The sequence below is a fragment of the Globicephala melas genome, chromosome 9 (genome assembly GCF_963455315.2).
Source record: "Globicephala melas chromosome 9, mGloMel1.2, whole genome shotgun sequence".
Classification (NCBI taxonomy): Eukaryota; Metazoa; Chordata; class Mammalia; order Artiodactyla; family Delphinidae; genus Globicephala; species Globicephala melas.
In genome coordinates this window covers 17886185-17904692 of record NC_083322.1, presented here as the reverse complement: position 1 = coordinate 17904692, position 18508 = coordinate 17886185, and the positions used below count along the sequence as shown (strand labels likewise).

Genomic DNA, 18508 nt, shown 5'->3' with positions numbered 1-18508 from the left:
GAATAAAGCTGAGTGAGAGGCAAGTTTATAGAAATAAGCTTGAATCCTTCCTAATGTTTTTAAAAAGAATAAATCACATGAAACCTCAAATATCTGATGGTACACTTCACAGGTAATGACGCTGTGATCGAGACTTCAAGTGGAAAGCCACTGTGGTGGGCCACCATACCTTGACAGATCTATTTTGATGTTCAAATGCTTTGGGGTTAGGATGGTTAATTGAAGGATTTATCAGTTGTAACACTCCCCCCACTATGTCATTACTGCAAAGACAGTGCAAATTGCAAGGGTCACAAAGAATCAGTTCTCAGGATTGTCATTTTGAACATTTTTATCTCATGATAGCAGTTGGGAATCAAATCAGTGGATTCATCTGTCTTCTAAAACTAAATATAGTGATTGATTTGTCTTAAAATAAAAAATAACCAGCTCCTGCTGAATGAACTTGGTTGTTAAGTAACCAACAAGAGGCAGAATGGTGTTCTGCAGAGAGAACAGATTTGGGGACCTGGATCTACTCACCACTAGCTGAGAGGCCTTGGGTAAACCATTTAACCTCTCCAGGACTCTCTAGGTCCCATTTATAAAATGTTGCCAATAATATTTGTCTTACTGATCTCCGGGCTTGACATGAAAATCATTTGGGAAAAGGAATGTGAAAGTTCTGTTCACTGTAAAATTGCTATCATTTGTATTCTTAACCCACTGGTGATACCACTAGTCACTTGGAAATCAGTCCACAAATGGCTGATCTCATTGATGATAGTAGCATAATTGCCCTGTGACCAACCCACTTCGTCCCTACCAAGCATTCCAGACATTTCAGTGCAGAAACAAGGTCTCTGGGAAAAAGTCAAAAGGAGACTGATCAGAGGAATTCCACTGGCCCTTCCCAGGGCCCTGTGCACAAAATGGTCCCCTGTGCATTGTTATTTTGCTGTGTTTGCCGATGTCCAGTTTCCAAGACCACAAACATTCTGATAACTGGGTGATGATGAGCAGAGACAGAGTGAGTGTGATGTTTTACCAGTTTTCTAGTGTAAAGGCCTCTGTATCTCCTCCATGGGATTACAGCCTTCAGTGGCTACTCTTTGAGTTAAATACGCAAATAAATTATGCAGAGACTGATTTTTTTTAAATGCTGAGGAATGACATCAACCAGCAAATTTTTTTTCAGGGCTACACGCATTGATGGTTTTGCCTTTGTTACATGGATAAGACAAGGTGATTCTAGGTTCTGACCTGAGCCCACAGCCCTACCACTGTTCAGATTCCGTGTCAGAGTTTTGTGCTTCACAGTGACTGGATTAGGTCTCGGCACACAGCCCTGGCATGGAAGAGAAAGTTGGGCAGTGCTAGCTGGTTAGAAGGTAGAGAATAGGGACAGGATCATTCCACTTTCAGTGTTTGTGTTTTTGCTCATCTTAAGCAACTGGCCATAAAAAATATAGAGTATACAGCCCTGTTCTCAGGTACTTAAATTTTAATCAGTAGTCAAAGCTAACACTAGAAAAAGTTTTAGGAATACTTTAAACAAAGTACATATTATATAACAGAAACAAGAAAATCAATTCACTAAATCAATAAAGTGTGCTCAAATTTTCCACTGAGTTGACTGAACTGAATAAATAATCCAATTGCTTTGATTACCTGTAGTCTCAACCAGAAAGTACTGAATTAGGACATTGCTTCTTTGTGAATATCCAAAACTCCTGAGTACTGAGATTGTTGAAAAAAAACTGAGAGTCTATTGGAACTAATGGGTTCAATTTATTTAAACTTACAATTATCAAACTTATTCTATATGCCTGAAGTTTACTGCACAGGAGATATATTTATAAGTTATTCCTCTTGCATAGCAAGGATGTAGGAAAATCAGAGCCCTCATACACTGCTGGTGGGAATATAAAATGGTGCACCCACTTTGGAAAAATGTCTCATGGTCTCTCAAACAATTAAACATAGAATAATTACCATATGACCCTGCAATTCCACTCCTAGGTATATACCGAAGAGAAATGAGAACATATGTCTGCACAAAAACTTGTACACAAATGTTTATAGCAGCATTATTCACAATAGGCAAAAGATGGAAACAACCCAAATGCCCATCAACAAACGAAATGGATAAACAAATTGTGATATATCCATACAATGGAATATTATTTGGCCATAAAAAGGAATGAAATACTGATACATGCTACCATATGGATGAAGCTTGAAAACATTGTTCTAAGTGAAAGAACTCAGTCACAAAAGACCACATATCATATGATTCTATTCATATGAAATGTCCACAACAGGGAACTCTATAGGAATAAAATATAGATTTGTAGTTGCTTAGGGCTGGGAGATATAGGGGCTCTTTCAGCAGTGGAGGGAGGTGGCTAAAGGGTATAGGGATTTTTGGGGGGTGACGGAAAATGTTCGAAGATTGTGGTGATGATTGCACAACTCTGAATATACTAAAAACTATTGAATTATACACTTAAATAGATGAATTGTGTAGTAAGTGAACTATATCTTCATAACACTGTTATTTAAAAATAAAATAATACATGGTAAATAATATATATTCAATTAAAAAATAAAGAAGCCATACATAGCCATATAGGCAAAAGAGTGCCATGAAGACGATATCCTTTGGAAAATTTAATATACGTAAAAATTAATTGTACCATTTATTATCACTCATTGGAACCCTAGCATTTAACAGTGCCTTACAAATAATACGAACAAACATCAGTGCTTGTTGATAATGATAATGATGGTGGGGTGGTGATGTTGACTTTCATGATGATGATGATGGTGACAGAGACAATTACGACTGCGTCTCCACAAGCTTCGGACATTTAAAAATATCTCCATTAGGTTTTTCCTGATGCGAGGCAGTTAAACCAAATTCCAGCTGCAGGCGCACCATGATTCTGTAAAGAGAAATGTTACATTTTTCTTAGGAGTCAATGGCTTGTATGTTTGTAGCCACAGGAAGCTTATCAAACACTGAGGTCAGCCACTTTCCCATGAGAAGTCCAGAAATTTCATAATACCATAAATTACTTTCACTTTCTGACTTGCTTTAGAGAAGTAGAGAACTTTTCATACAGCTTAAAAATAAACATCTGACCCTCACCCTGCCATGGACACATTCTTAATGCTTCTCTGATCAGAAAATATCTTACCTCTAAAAATCTATTCTGATTCTTTTATTAACAATTGAAAAATCTTGGCCAATGCAAACAGCATCATGGATTATTCTTAATTCAAAAACTGTCCAAGAAAAAATAGGAAAGGCTGCAGCAAATAGGCACGGTTTTAAGATATCAAAGCCCTTCTTTTGTACTATTATGTGATCTTGTTCTGTTCTAATAAGAATGTTTTTTCATCTTCATACTTGTGCAAAATTGGCTCCTCTGTGAACAAAAATATAAGCTATATCCTTGGCTTCCCATGAAATTTTAAGGGGAATTCAGAAAAATTTCCTTGGCTACCTTTGCTAGTCCTGGCCACCTACTAGAAATAAGCTAAGGGTTGATTCATTCTGCTTTCCAGATAGAGAATAATAAAGGAGGAGAAAAAGAGAGGAGTAATGTTCATTGGGGGCCTATAGCATTCTAGGTTATATGTTATCTCATTTATTCATTCATTCACTCACCAATAAACTTTTATGGAGTGTGTTATATGTCATGGAATTTGCTAAATGCTTGGGATAGAATTATGGGTAAGACCATGTCCTTGCCATCAAGAAGCCCATGCTCATACAATGACAGCCCGCTGTGGCAATGCCTCCATAGAGGCATTAACAAAAAACTACCTAGGCACAGAGGAGTAAAAACCCTTCAAGGCAGTTATTATTATCCTCATTTTTATTTTATTTTTATTTTTTTTTTGCGGTACGCGGGCCTCTCACTACTGTGGCCTCTCCGGTTGCGGAGCACAGGCTCCGGACGCGCAGGCTCAGCGGCCATGGCTCATGGGCCCAGCCGCTCCGCGGCATGTGGGATCTTCCCGGACCGGGGCACGGACCTGTGTCCCCTGCATCGGCAGGAGGACTGTCAACCACTGCGCCCCCAGGGAAACCCCTATTATCCTCATTTTTAAATAAGTAACTGACATCACACAAAGAACTTCCCTAAGGTCATACCTCTGTTATGACCCCACAGCCTGTCTTCTTTCACAATTCCATGCTGCTTTCAAGGGAAAGACCTATGTCCAACCCAACTGAATAGTGTAAAGCTTTGTTAGCAACCCAGTGAATCTGTTTGTTGCAGAATGCCAAGAGAATTCTTACTTTCATTGGATAATTGACTTTTTCTTGAATTATAAGAGCAGTTTCTTTAGTCCCTCGCTTTATTTAGTCTGCCTGGTAGCTAAATTCCTAACATGGTATCCTATTAATACACCTTGTCTCTCTTATCTACTAGTTTATACAAATATCTGTGTATGGCCGTATGCATAATTCCATGATAATATGAAAAAATGCATCCTATGAAAATCAAAAGATTCTCCCACAGCTGTAAAAATTCACACTGAAATACAAGCAAACTATAGACAAGTGTTGCTCAAGATACACAGGTAAAAGCTTAAATGGAAACATACAGTTGAAACAAGTGAAGAGGAAACTTTGTGCAGTGCAAGCACTTAATGCACATGTGAGGCACTGGAGATAGATTTGGGAAGAGTGGTGTTTGAAAGTGAGGAGGGGAAATTGTGGTTAGTAAGCAAGGGGCTGAATGCACTGCGAGGTTTCACAACATCTTAAGATGATAAGTAGTCCCTGTATTTGAATAGCTTTGGTATGGGCCACTTGCAAAAACATTCAATATTTCCCTTCTAAGATATAGTAAGCCAAAATATATATGTGGAAAGTTCACTAAGTCATTGGTAAATAATCCAGTGTTGACTTTTAATTTAGAAATAACTGGCCAAATTGATCCCAGCCTTCCCGACTACAATTTTCCCCCTGCAGAGTACATTGATTTGTATTACCTTTTTGTTTTCTCTCATTGTTTGTCTTTCTTTTTATTATTTTATTTTCCTACTAGTGTAATATACGACTGGGAATATTGAATTTTCATGATTTTATGTATTTCGAGCCCATAAATTCCCTTTTGTTGTCATCTTTCCAGATTGAGGCTTCATCTTTTTCTGTTCACATTATTAACATAATCGTTTTATTGATGTGTAGCATACAGAAAAGTGCACAAATCCCAGCTGTACAGCATGATGAATTTTCACAAAATGACCACAGTGATGTCGTCAGCACCCAGATCCAGAAACAGAACATTGCTTAGCACCCCAGGAGCCCCCCTCATGCCCCTTTCCACAGTCATGCCTCCTCCCCGCCACCCCTGGCCACTGCCCCAGGAGAACCATCATTCTGCTTCCTAACACCAAGTATTAGTTTTGTCTGTTTTTGAATTTAATATTAGTGTAATCCTATAGAATTTTTGTTTGGTGTCCGACTTCTGTTGTTTAAAATTGTGTTTCTGAGATTCATTGCCTGAGTGATGCTTAGATTATCCTAATCTGCAATACAGTATTTCGTCGTGTGCCTACCACAGTTTATCCATTTTACTATTGATAGACACTGAGTTGATTTCCAGTATGTGGCTGTTGTGAATAGTTCTGGTATGAGCATTCCAGTTCACGTCTTCTGATGAATATATGCATGGATCTTTGCCCTGTATACACCGAGGAGTAAGATTTTGAGGTCTCCAGATCTGCAAATATTCAGCTTCAGCAAATACTGCCAAATAGCGCTATTTTACCCAAGTGATTGTACGAATTTACATTCCCGCAGCAGCGCATAAAAGTTATAGTTTCTCATCAAAACGTTGAATTGTCAGTCTTTTAAATTTTAGTTATTCTAGTGCTGTGGAATTTGAATTTGAATTTTTCTAATGATTAATGAGATTGAGCACTTTTTCATATGTCTGTTTGGCCATTTTAATATCCTCTTTTGTGAAGTACCTGTTAAAGTCTTTACTTATTTTCCTGTTGAGTCATCTATCTTTTTTATTGATTTGTGGGAATTCTTTGTATATTAGGTACAAATCCTTTGTCAGATACATGTTTTACTAATATATACTTTCTCAGTCTGTGACTTGCCTTTTCACTTTCTTTATGGTCCTTAATTTTAATGCAATACAGTTTATCAATTTTATTCCTTTATGGTTAATAATTTATACATCTTGTTTACAAAATCTTTGCGTATCCCAAGATCATGGAGGTACCTTCTTTTTTCTGAGAGCTTTAATGTGCAAGTTTTCACATTTAGATCTACAGTCAATCTGGAACTGGGGGAGGGGAGAGTATGATGTTAAATAAAAGTCAAGATTTGGTTTTCTGTTTGTTCATGTGGATGTCCAACTGAGGTGCTAGGTGACGTTACTTTCCTCCAAATTGAGTTACTCTATCTTCTGGTAGTTTGATAGAGTTGGGGAAGTTCACTTTAGTTGAATTAGGGCTGAGGTGATTTGAAACTCATCTGCCATTTTGTACAACTCCATCGACCTTAGTTTGCCCCTTCCCAACGGATGAACTCTACAAAGGTCTAACTGAGACTGTATCCCAAGACCCTTTCCTCTTTTCTTTCCTTGCTTCCATTTTTTATCAAAGTGTAATTTATATACAGTAAAATTTACTCTTTTTAGTATACAGTTCTGTAAGTTTTGACAATACAGATAGTTGTGTAACTTCCATCACAATTAAGATATTGATATATCAACTCCAGAATGGTTCTTCCTTCTTGAACTTTGAGTTTTCCCTACTTAGTTCCATGAGACTGCAGAAAACTCTGCTGTGCTTTTCAGAAACATTCTGCTTAGTTTCCTATTCTCTTATATACTCTTCTCCTTTCTACTTCAAGTGTTCACTCATGGAAAGAGCTTTGGAGTCAAACAAATCTGGGCTGCAATGTCAACTCTGCTACTTGTTAACTATGTAACAGTGAATCTGAATCCGTCTCCTTACTTTCAAATAGGACACTAAGAACAACTATTTTCACAGTTTTCTTTTTAATTAGATAACAGATATCAAGTACCTTGCACATAGTAGGTATTCAACAGATTATAGATATCATTATGTGATACATTATCCTTTCTCTCAGAGCTATAAAATATACTCATCTCTTAGAAATAATGGAGAAGAGGTAGGGTAGGTGGTCCCTGGAAAGCAGTACCTTTCTCTGGGAAACCCATTAGATGCTGAAAAGGGTGAACATGATTGAACTTATTTTATTCACAACCATAACAAGGTCATTCACAGATACTGAGACATATACAATACATTTTTTCCCTTAAAAGGCCATAGAATTCTACATAAACCATCTGAATTGGAGGGATCTTAAAAATCTATTCCAAATGCTTCATGTTACAGATGAAAAAATTGAGGGGCCAAGAGTGCTTAAATGACTTGGTCAAGGTCAATTCACTCATTAGTATTTACTTAAATTACCCAAATTCCCTGAGATCACATATTTATTCTCTTCTAAAATACTCCTAGCTCCCATATTCAGCTATAAATGCAAAACAGAGACAATTCACAAGAGACAATTATTAATGTTTTATTGTTACTGACACATTTTGACTAAAACCCATAGATCTATTTTTAAATATTTTATTTCAATTATCCCTACACAAGTTATGTGACTTCCTGCCAACTAAGACTGAAATAGCTTCTTACCATTCCTTTCCCATTCCAAGGATTATATCCTGTAGTGTTTCATTCTTCTATTATTAAGAAATATTCTGCCTTATCCTCCAATGCACAAGACTGAAAGGAACTCATGTAAACCCACAGAAGGCAGCTCTCTTCAGGTTTACCAAGTGAACAGGAGCACAGGGGGACCTCTATCGTTCTGGACACTGGATGTACAGGTGACCAGGTATATCCCTGGCACTCTGCTCTATGGGTAGGGACAGATTACCAGCACCTCTACCACACTCATGCTTTCTGGCAAAGGTGGTACTTTGAGAATAATTTTTTGGTAAGTCCCTTTGTTCAGCACATCTTTCAGCATTGTGTGTTCTGCTAATACACAGATAAGCTTGAATCCCATATGGACTGAACAACTTGGAAGAGTTTCATGATCACAGAGCACACGGTCATCTCATAAAACCCTCTACCTCACACTAGGGTTCTCAAGGGCTCCTCCAGGAACACTCTTCACATGAGTGACTCTTTCTTAGAAATATATTTTCAGCCTAGATATCTCCTCTTCAGAGACACCATCCCTCACCATTCAGTGGCCCTCCAGTGGCCCTCTATCACATCACGCTCTTTTATTTACTCACTATTGGAAACATGTATGCTATCTGTACTTCATCAAAATGTAAGCTCCATGAAAGCAGAGTCCTTGCTCCTCCCTGTGTGTCTCATCCTGGCTTAGAGAACTCACTCAATGAATAAATGAATGTGGACATGTATCCTTCCCATACACCCATCAGGCTGGGTCAGCCCCTGGATTTGAATACTGGCTTCATTACTTACTAGCTGGGTGAATTTAGGCAAATGTCTTAAACACAACAAACTTCTCAGTGCTTCTCCTAAGTTAAGAACATGTATCTCACTAGGTTGTAGTAATAAATGAGATAGATGTGTGCAAGGAGCTTAGCACAGGGCCTGGCACTAAAAGCCCTTATTACACAGTAGTTATTAATATCTCCATAATGAGAGCAGGGCATGTTATAGAAGAGTCATGGGGGATTTTTTAGTATAAATATTCATGTTCAAATCAAAGGATCCTAGCTCGACTGTACAAGGCAAAATTATAAATTAATGAAAACCTGGTTCTTCTTGCTGACTCCATAAAGTTATTCATTTTTATAAAGGATCCCTAATTTAACCTTTGCAATAACTCCCTGTTATAGTAAGTTATCATTTGAGACCCTCCCCTTTATCCAATACCTTGGTGCCCGTTTGAAAAATGGCATCTTTCTGTGAACGCTTGTGTTAAGTTTTTTTTTTTTTTTTTGCTGTACGTGGGCCTCTCACTGCTGGGGCCCCTCCCGCCACGGAGCACAGGCTGCGGACGTGCAGGCTCAGCGGCCATGGCTCACGGGCCCAGCCGCTCCGCGGCATGTGGGATCTTCCCGGACCTGGGCACAAACCCGTGTCCCCTGCATCGGCAGGCGGACTCTCAACCACCGCGCCACCAGGGAAGCCCTGGTAGGAATTTTAAAGTAGAATTGTCACCACTTTTTTCAAGTATGTACTGTCAATATTTTTCCATTTGTGTAACCTAGGAAGGGGCTAGTTTCTGTTTGTCATGCTACTGAATGGCTTTAGGTAGATGTTTCCTAAGGGTTTTAAGAAAATCCCTCCTCTTGGAGGACTAGAAAGCTTATTGAAAGGAGAGAAATTCCTCCTTCCTTTTTTATTACACCTTGATTCTCCCATAGTGAATGCTTTCATATAAAACCCAAATTTCCCCACATGCCTGAGAAGATAGTTCAATCAAAGGAGCAATAAATAGCACCTGGCTGTTTGCCACTGGCTGGGAAGGGGACTGCGGTAGGGAAACGGGCTCATTCACCTCACACCGTCCAGCTGTCTCTCCCAGCCCCTCTTCCTTCATCTCGGGTCATTCCTTTCCTAACTATGTCTGGTCTAGACTTAGCTTTGCCTGCAGAGAATTTCAGCAACTGCCTCTGAGCCAGGTCAGTCAGAATCTATGTGTTGGGTACTGAATAAAAAGCTTAAAGGGATCCAGTGAGTAATGGTTCGCCCAGGCATCTATTTGAAGTTGCAAGTTCGCTGACAGTAGAGAAAAATCTTAAAACAAGGAGTGAGAGCTTCATCACCTTTCTGTCCTTCCATTGTAAATCTGAAAATAGAAAGTATATCTGAAGACAAACTCTACACTTAGTCACTTTGCTATTCACTTTATGGTTTCTCTCAGAAGCCTTTTTATCTCTTTCTCACTAACAAGGTAGTTCATAAACATATGCAGAGACTCTACAGACCAAACAAAAAATTTTCCCCTGATCCCTGATTTCTTTATTTTTTCTTTATTCATTCCCAATTTTAAAAATAAAAACACTGAGGGAATTGGGACCAGGGAAAGGGAAACCAGGCAGATAAACACTGACTCTGCCAGAGGGTTTGAGGAAGGTACTGTGAATTCTTTTCCCTGCAAGTTTAAATCTCTTGGTTTGTTCGTTTACAATCCAGGCGAATAACTCCTTGCTTTCTTCTAGTCTATGCCTTAGTTGAAGCCTGAGAGTCAAGAATGGGAGGCCTATGTGGGATGGGTACTATAATCTACATCAGCAACTGTATGTAGGGAGCTTCTTTGAAGGTGCAAATTCCTGGGCACCTCTCTGGAGGTCATGTCATATTTTTTAAAACAGCTCTCCCAGAAGATTTTGATAGGTGGCCAGCCTAAGAACCTCTGTTCTAGGGGGACAGTACACCATAAGTGCCATGAAGCCAGGTACGATGGTTATTTGTTCATTGGCATATCCCCAATATGTTCCTGGCACATAGAGAGGAGCAGGGCTTGGAGCGGAGACCTCTCACTTGACCCTCACATGTGCCCAGGGCTCAGTGATTTGGAAAAGAATGCTGCATCCTTATCTCAGTGACTCTCAACCTGGCAGCACTGTAGATTCACCAGGGACAGTTGAGAAACACATATGCCTGGGTCCCAGCCCCCCAGATCCTGATTAGGTTGAGCTAGGTACTCTAGATGCATGACAATACAACAGTTGTTTGGACGAGTGCATTTGGGGCAAGTAGGAAGAGGTGGTTGAGGCTGGTGGAGGGGAGCTGAAGACAGCCTGAGTGAGTGCTCAGGAATAAGGAAATGGATGGCACCTTGGCTTGCTGGCCAATTTACAGGCCCTCAAGGTTCCCCAATCCCTAGTTTGCAAACCAGCCTTCGTCAGATGGATACAAACCATAGATAACATGCTAGGCAGGTTTTTGTTTTGTTTTTTACCTGTGAAAACTGAAATGAGAATCTAGGAATCCAGGATCAATTTCCAGCAGTGTGATTCCAAGCCAGTCCCTTAAACTCTATGAACTTCTATTTTCTTCCAATGCGAAATGGCAAAGGGTGGGGTGGGGGAAAGCAAGGTATGTTCTTAAGGTCCACTTGAGCCCATTATTCTACTAAATGAAAGGCAAACGTTAAAACCCAGAGTTGCATTTTCCATTAGCATCCCTTGTTACATCGTGTTGGGGCAGGTTTAGGGGTGTGATGGTGATTTACTGTCCCAGGTAATTATTTCTTTGGCCCTTCTTATATTTAATATTTATTGCTGTGTTTCAAGTGCAAGAGAGTTAACTCTAGATTATCTACCAATACTTTTCTATAATTATTTGTAATCCTCCAGAGCCTCCTCTTCTACCTGTTAGCCAAGTTCCTGACAATCAACAGCAGAAAACTTTGGACAAATGTTCCAAAAAGACTTTGAGAGTCTGAGGCTTAGAAGGTTTTGAGTGTGAGCTTAGAGAAGGCAGTGTCTCTGACTATGTTCTGAAGCCTGTTGTCTTTGATCGTTGGCATTGGTAGTACTCCCTGCTTTGTACTAACTATACCACCTTCTCCCCTCCATTATTTAGAAGAATTCAGGGACTGACTCTGTAATAATGGTATTTGTTTTCTTTAAAATGCAAATGCACAATATCTATTTATATCTGTGCTTTATTTCCCCTTTACGGTCCTAACCAACAACAGTACCTGAGGAAGAAATTGTATTTTAAAATATGTAGTTCCACGTTAACTAAAATGTATTCCACTTATGTTTCCATCCTCCTTTTATACCAGGTATCATTAAAAAGTTTCAAGATCATCCAATCGAATTCATAGGGATTGGTGATCAACCAGAGGTTCACAAGTGGACATCTGATTGCTTAGCTGTGAGTAGAGTTTATGTGCTCTTACTGGGGAGGGGCTCTGATCTTAGCAGTTACATGGCCTCTCTGCCTGATTTTCTAAATTCTTGCACCTAAAGATGCATTGTGCGGAACCAAGCTTTCTGCTATGCTCCTCAGAGTTTACTTACCAAGTAATCTAACAAGTTTGGAAGGAATTGTTTTCCTGCTTTGTAATCTGATTTTTTGCTTTATTTTTAATTTTTTCCTGCATATATAATGTCTTAAGCAAAACTGTCCCCAATCAATAATGAAGTTCTCACTTCCCAAGAAGAATGTTGCTGACTTGAGAGAATAGAGAGATGATGAGTCAGTCTTCAGGGTGAGGAAGCTCACCTTTGAACAGACACCGATGATTTCAGGAGGAAATACCCCTCACTCTCAGCAAATCCTGCCTACCTGGGAGAACTTCCACCAGCAGAAGGTCTACCTGGGGAACAGAAAGAGGGGATTTCAGAAGGTAGATGGAGAAGCTAAAGGAAACTTCACTCATTCGCAATTTTTCCAAGGTTGGCTCTAGTAGGGAGAAAAGTTTTGCTATGGCTGCCATAGCAAAATACCACAGACTGGGTACATAGCAGATTTATTTTCTCACAGTTCTGGAGGCTGGAAGTTCAAGATCAAGGTGTCAGCAGGTTTGGTTTCTTCTAAGGCCTCTATTCTTGGTCATCTTTTCCTGTGTCTTCACATGGGCATCCCACTGCCAGCACACATGTTTGGTGCCTCTCTCTCTCTCTCCAACATTTCCTCTTCTTAGAAGGGCAACAATCATATCAGACTAAGACCTACCCTAATGACTTCATCTTAACTTCATCACCTCTTTAATGATCTGGTCTTCAAATTTAGTTATATTCTAAGGTACTAGGGGTTAGGACTTCAACATATGCATTTGGGGGGAACACAATTCAGTCCATAATACCCCATCATCTTTTTTTCTCAGTATGCTGATTTTTAGTTTGTTGCACATGGACTGTTCTCCGATTCTCCTCTCCTGAACTCCCTTAGCATTTAATCACTCTTAAAATATTTGGTTTTCCTACAGTGTGTTGTAGCCCTTTGTGCACATCTCTCATTTCCCTATTACATTATATAATTTTTGAAGTTGAAGAGTGTGCCTTTTACATCTTTGGCAGGACTAGAGGAGGTTTTGTAAATGGTAAGCATTTAATAGTACTTATTAAATGACTGAATGAATACATGAATGGATAGATGAGAAGATGCAGTCTCTGAATCTATAATTTATTTGCTTTAAGACTACTTCCAAATGATGATTATTAGTGGTGCATTCTCCTCACTTGCTGCCTGCCCCCCGGCCCCCCAGAGGTGGAAATAAGTCAAAGCTGGAGAGAGGGACTGAAAGAAAGATATGATTAATTGATGGCAGGAGACTTACCTCGCTCCTCAAAGAGTTAGGAGACAGTAAATAGCATGAACCTGCTCCAGATACAGTCACTCTTCTGTGAGAACACTGGGGCGCCAAGAGGGAAGGACAATGAGTTTAGATTGGGACTTGCTAATTTAAGGGCCTGTGAGACAGCCAAGGGTGTGTGTCTAGAAAACAAGGGATATGCAAGTCTGAAGCCCAGGTGAGAACTAGAGATAGAGATTTTCACAGTCATAACCTATACATAGGAATTAAAACCGTAAGAGTGGATGACGCCACCCAGAAAGATTGTGGAGGGAGAGGAGCAGTGGTTTAAAAATGCACCAGAAATTGCATGTAGAAAGTTTTCCTGCTAAATAACAGGAGAGGGACCCTCCCAAGAGGAAGAAATCTAAATGCTACTTCTAATGAGGGTTTGTAAGAACATGTGTATTAGCTAATGTGGATATCTATCTATTTCTCTCTCCACTTATTCCTTTGGTCCTATTTTATTCCTCCTTCTGTCCTCTCCTTTAGGGGCTATGCCCCAAACCATTCCTGTGGGGCTTGCCCTACACAGCTTCGCTCCCCTCTAGCTAACTTCACGCATGAGCATGTGTTTGACTCCCCAGCTGCATGCGCAGGGATGTCATACATCAACACTTTCCTTTAGGACCATTTTCTTTATCACAGTCAGAGCTGATCAGACTGCACAGTGGGGGAACCCCAGGATTAGACTCCTTAATGTCCAAAGAGACAGAAGGCCGGTCCTTTTTAGGGTCAGGAGGCTGGGACTCCGTTGCCATGGAACATCATCTTGTCCAGACAGTCAGTAAAGGACTTAGTCGGGGGGAGTGTACCTCCTTTGCACTGAACGCCCTCCTTAGTGCATTGTTCCCTGCTGGTCACCCCATACCTCCTGTGCCCTCAAGAAGGCATTGGTGGTATTTTCGTGTTTCATGCCCAGGCCAGAATGGGGGCTAATGAGGCATGGAGAGGCCAGTCCATGAGTTGTGGTGGCCATAACAAACTTCTCCTCTCTGGGCCCCACTATCAAATGTCATTTCTAATCGGGCCATGTTTACCCCAGCACTGAATTTCCCAATTTTTTCCTGCTGAGTTTGATGCAAACAAAATGGGGAAAGCTATTCATTAATTTCTCTTTTATTTTCTAAGGTGTCATTTCTTTTCCTTGCTTGTTTTTCTTTCTCCATTGGTTCTCTTTCTTTAGCAGAAACCCTTGATCTTTCTTTGGATTGTCCGATTATTAGCGGAAGAGGCCATCAGAGGTCTGTAAGTTTCCTCCTCCTCTGCATACTCCCTTCCATTTCTTAAAAGTGAACTTTGAGATATCAGATTTTTTCAAGTACCCCTCACTTCCATACTTTCCTCTTGATATTCTTCAAGTTGCCAGGAAAAAGATGCCATTTTTCGCTCAGTTACCTAAAATGCCAATGACACCTGTGTCAGTGATTTTTACATAAATTGCTGTTTGTATAAAATGAGAAAGGAGAAATTCTGAAGTCAAGAGAAAACAGCGCTGCAATCCATGAATGGCCTAGTGGGGTGTTCCAAGTGAATGGTGGCCAGTGGCCAGCAGAGGTGCCTCCCGACTGTGTTTCATTAATTTCAGTCAGCCATAGAATTTGGAGAGAAAGATAATTTTCCTATGAGCACGTAAAAGAAGTGCTTTGAGTTGTAAGCACCTAGCAGGCTTTGCCCTGTTTTAGAACAGCATAAATGGGTGTTTTTATAACCACTGTGGGCCAATATTTTTGGAGTCAGTGGAAGCTCCAGATGGAATGGAAAGAGAAGGGTTTTTTCCCTTCCTCTTTTCTTGAGTTTTGCAGAACAATCCTCCCTGGACACCCTTGACAAAGTGTTCGGTCTCCTGTTTAGTTCAATGTGCCCGTACTTGTTATAGCAGGATCTGAAGGGGGTCTTTCTTACACTAATAGTCTTTTCTACAGATTTCTGGTAGTGACTGTAGAATGAGGCTCATATGTGAAAAGATCTTGAATCCGCCTCATCTCACCCTGAGAAGACTTCTCTCAGGTCCTTGTCATGGGGTATAAAGAGGAAAATACACTGTGAGCCCAAGTGTGGTTAGGAATTGAGGGGACACAAGGAACATGGATTCTCATGGTCTTCCCAATTCTGGAAACTTTCATGATAAGGAAGGTAAGAGGACATTCCAGCATCACCATGTGCAGATTTTGTAATTTTGGCCAAGTGATGGTGTTTCCTTGGCCAGGGAACTGCACCTGGCATTAAAGCCTTAATTGCACCATGGAGAACACCTTCCTGCCTAGCACAGCTATTGATGGAAAGAGGTTGTGTCAGGGTGGGCAAGCCAAGATCAGGGCACAGATAGCAGGGAGAAAAACCAACAGTGGTGCCAGGAGCTCTTGTCTAGAACTCCTTTCCAGACTTTGATTTCAAAAAGCATGAGTGAGTACGCAGTAAAGAGGAAAAACTGATCCTGCTAATTAGCATTCAAACAAAACTATCAAAAGCCTGAAGTTCTAACTGTGACAGGGTTTGTACAGTTCAAGGACACAGACTCAGCTACGTCCAGACTTTGCTTTGGGATGTTCAACAAAACAAAGCTGTAAACATCTTGCACTAGTCCACGCAGCAGTCCTCCAATAGGATTTAAAGGCTCAATCTGGGGGGAAAAGACTGAGACATTTTCCTTCCTACTATTCTCTGTATCCCAAATCCAACTTAATGCCAAATTAAATCTAGGTTTTTTTTTAAATCAACTTTTACTGGAGGAAAAGGCAGAGCTGCATTCCCTGAAACAGCTATTTTAAGGCCCAACTTATTATTTGGGGGTTTTTCTCCTTCTTTTTGCTAATTCAAAACAAAATGTCTATCATTCATGCTAACACCAGCCTTTAAGAGCTGGAGACAAATGGAGTCTGAATATTCACGCCAGCGTGGTACAAATGAGCTGTGATTTCAGGATACTGGCTGTTTCTCTGACAGGGGAAAAGAGAGGTTGACTAGTTTAATATCTTTGGCTGAAAACACTTTGTTCAAGAGGGATGGAGACGGCCAATATTAATAGCGAGTCCTGTTATTTAATGACCAAGAATGACATACTGTGGAATGGGGCATCCTGAGTTTGGGGGAAAGTGTGTTTATCATATCCAGAGGATGCAGAGAAGGAGTGAATACAAACATGCGGTGGTCCTGATGGAAGGAGCTCTTCTAAAAGCATTTTCTCCAAGTTCTTCAAAGAATTCCTCCAATAAGTGTATTATACCCATGATTGTGAATCTGATTCCATCACAGACTGACAAGATTTATAAACATAAAGACATTTGTTATAATGAGAGACTCTGGGGACATATCTACTGCCTCCCCCAGATTGCTGGCTAATGGTTTAGAAGTAAAACGTGCAGTTGTAAGTTGGGGTTGATGGAGGAGGCTTGTGACCCCTTTAGCACCATCTGTCCTTTCTCTTGTTCCTCAAACACACATATTCAGGTCACTTATTAATTTATTCACTCTACAGCTATATATTGAATTGGAACTTCTCCATCCAGGGCTGTATTAGATCTGGGCTGCATTGACAATTCTGGTGTTCCTCCATTCCTTCCTATAAAATGGACTCTTTTTTTTTTTTTTTTATTCAATGCAATGAAAATTTAGTGACTCAGATAATATATTCATTGACGTAAATTGTGATTTCTGATACTTTATTTTTCATTGTCCTCATCTTGACAAAGAATCATAATATTTTACATTTCTCTGCCCTCTCATCCACCCATCATTCTAATTATGTGGTTTATAGGCAAAACACTGCAGTGTTTTGTAATTCTGCTTTTCTGAAAATCTCTTTGAAGAATGATGCTTAATAGCTCCCTTCCTTATTTGTTTCCTAAATTCTGGTTTTCATGAAGAACTTTTTAGGGGGTGAACGTAACTGTAGTATCAAAATAATTGAAAATTAAGAGCCAAGTAAGGGTTTGTGGCATTTTTATTGGAATGCTCATAAGAATCAAAGGTGAGAGACCCAAGGAGAGTCACCATGAAACCAGTGGCCCTTAAGCCACAGGGCCCCTCACTTGAACAGACCTCTGCCACACCCCGCCTAATTTTTTACATTTAACATTGCATTCTCTTTCTTAAAGGCCTCCGAAGTAATTTTCAGGTCCTACAATATCTGAGTCTGCCCTAAGATTGACACAAACATATAATCTTGGATGATTTTGCTTCCTGTCTAAAACTAATTAAATGAAAAAGCAAAGAAATAGTCAAAGTGTGAAGTGATGTAATTTATTTTTTTAAGGTTTTAGGACAAATTCAGCTTATTTTCTAAAGTGAACCTCGCTTAAATGAAATAATAGATCAGTTTGCCAAAGCCCAAATGAATATAAACAGGAGATTGATTTTTATTTCACTAATAAACGTCAAATATGGACTCACCCTAACATCAAGCAAGCCAGATCCTCCTGGCAGGAAACAGCTTCTAGTCAGGGGCATTTGTAGAGGAGCATAGATCCTTCAGGGAGTCACATGATCATTTCATCAACGGGGTTCTCGCCATAAGCTACCTCGTAAATATTATGCATTTACAGGTCTTGTGAGACGTAGCATAGTGTTGTGATTAAAAGCACAGACTCTAGGGCTAGGCTGCCTGGATGTAAATCCTAGCTCTACTATTTGCTAGCTCTGTGACCTTGGGCAAATGACACACCTGCTCTGGGCCTTAGTCTTTCTATCTGTAAACTGGAGACAATAAGGATTGTTATAAAGATTTAAACTGATATTTATAAAGTTCTTAGAACTGTGCTGGGTACGTAGTGCGTGCTCTATAACCATTGGCTAACTAAATAAGCTCCATCTAGAGTGCACTAATATGAACTCACTTGTAAGTTTATTCTTGTAAGTCCTCACAGCGCCTAGCCTGACACATGATAGCCATTAAGGAAGGACTGTATAAATCAGGGGTCACAAACCAGCAGCCTGAGGCCCACACTGACCTGCAAATGTGCTTCCTTTGCCCGGCATGGTTTTCTTAAAATTTTGAATTTGAATTCTTTTAGGGATGCATGCATCCTCCATTTCTCCGTAGGCCACCACTCCCCAAGTTTGTCATCCCTGGTGTAAATGAGTGAACACGTAATACATGAGCACTGCTACAGTTAGCGGCAGCTCTATGGCTCATTGGAGTAGGCAGGTGGAACCAATGAGCCATTTCCACTCCCTGAGGCCCTACCTGATTAGTCTACCCATTCCTATTTATATACT

General features: G+C 40.1%; 1 protein-coding gene across 5 annotated transcripts in view; it reads left to right on the top strand.

The window, feature by feature from the left end:
• The window catches only part of CALD1 (caldesmon 1), a 186428-nt gene that overhangs the window by 58662 nt on the left and 109258 nt on the right, over nucleotides 1-18508 (top strand). For 2 of the 5 annotated variants that reach the window (XM_060305274.2, XM_030853891.3), the window contains exon 2: nucleotides 11777-11868. The exons of the other annotated variants lie outside the window; for them this stretch is intronic. The gene's annotated coding sequence lies outside the window, so the exon portion shown is untranslated. The remainder of the gene's footprint in view (nucleotides 1-11776; nucleotides 11869-18508) is intronic. 5 annotated transcript variants of the gene reach the window in all.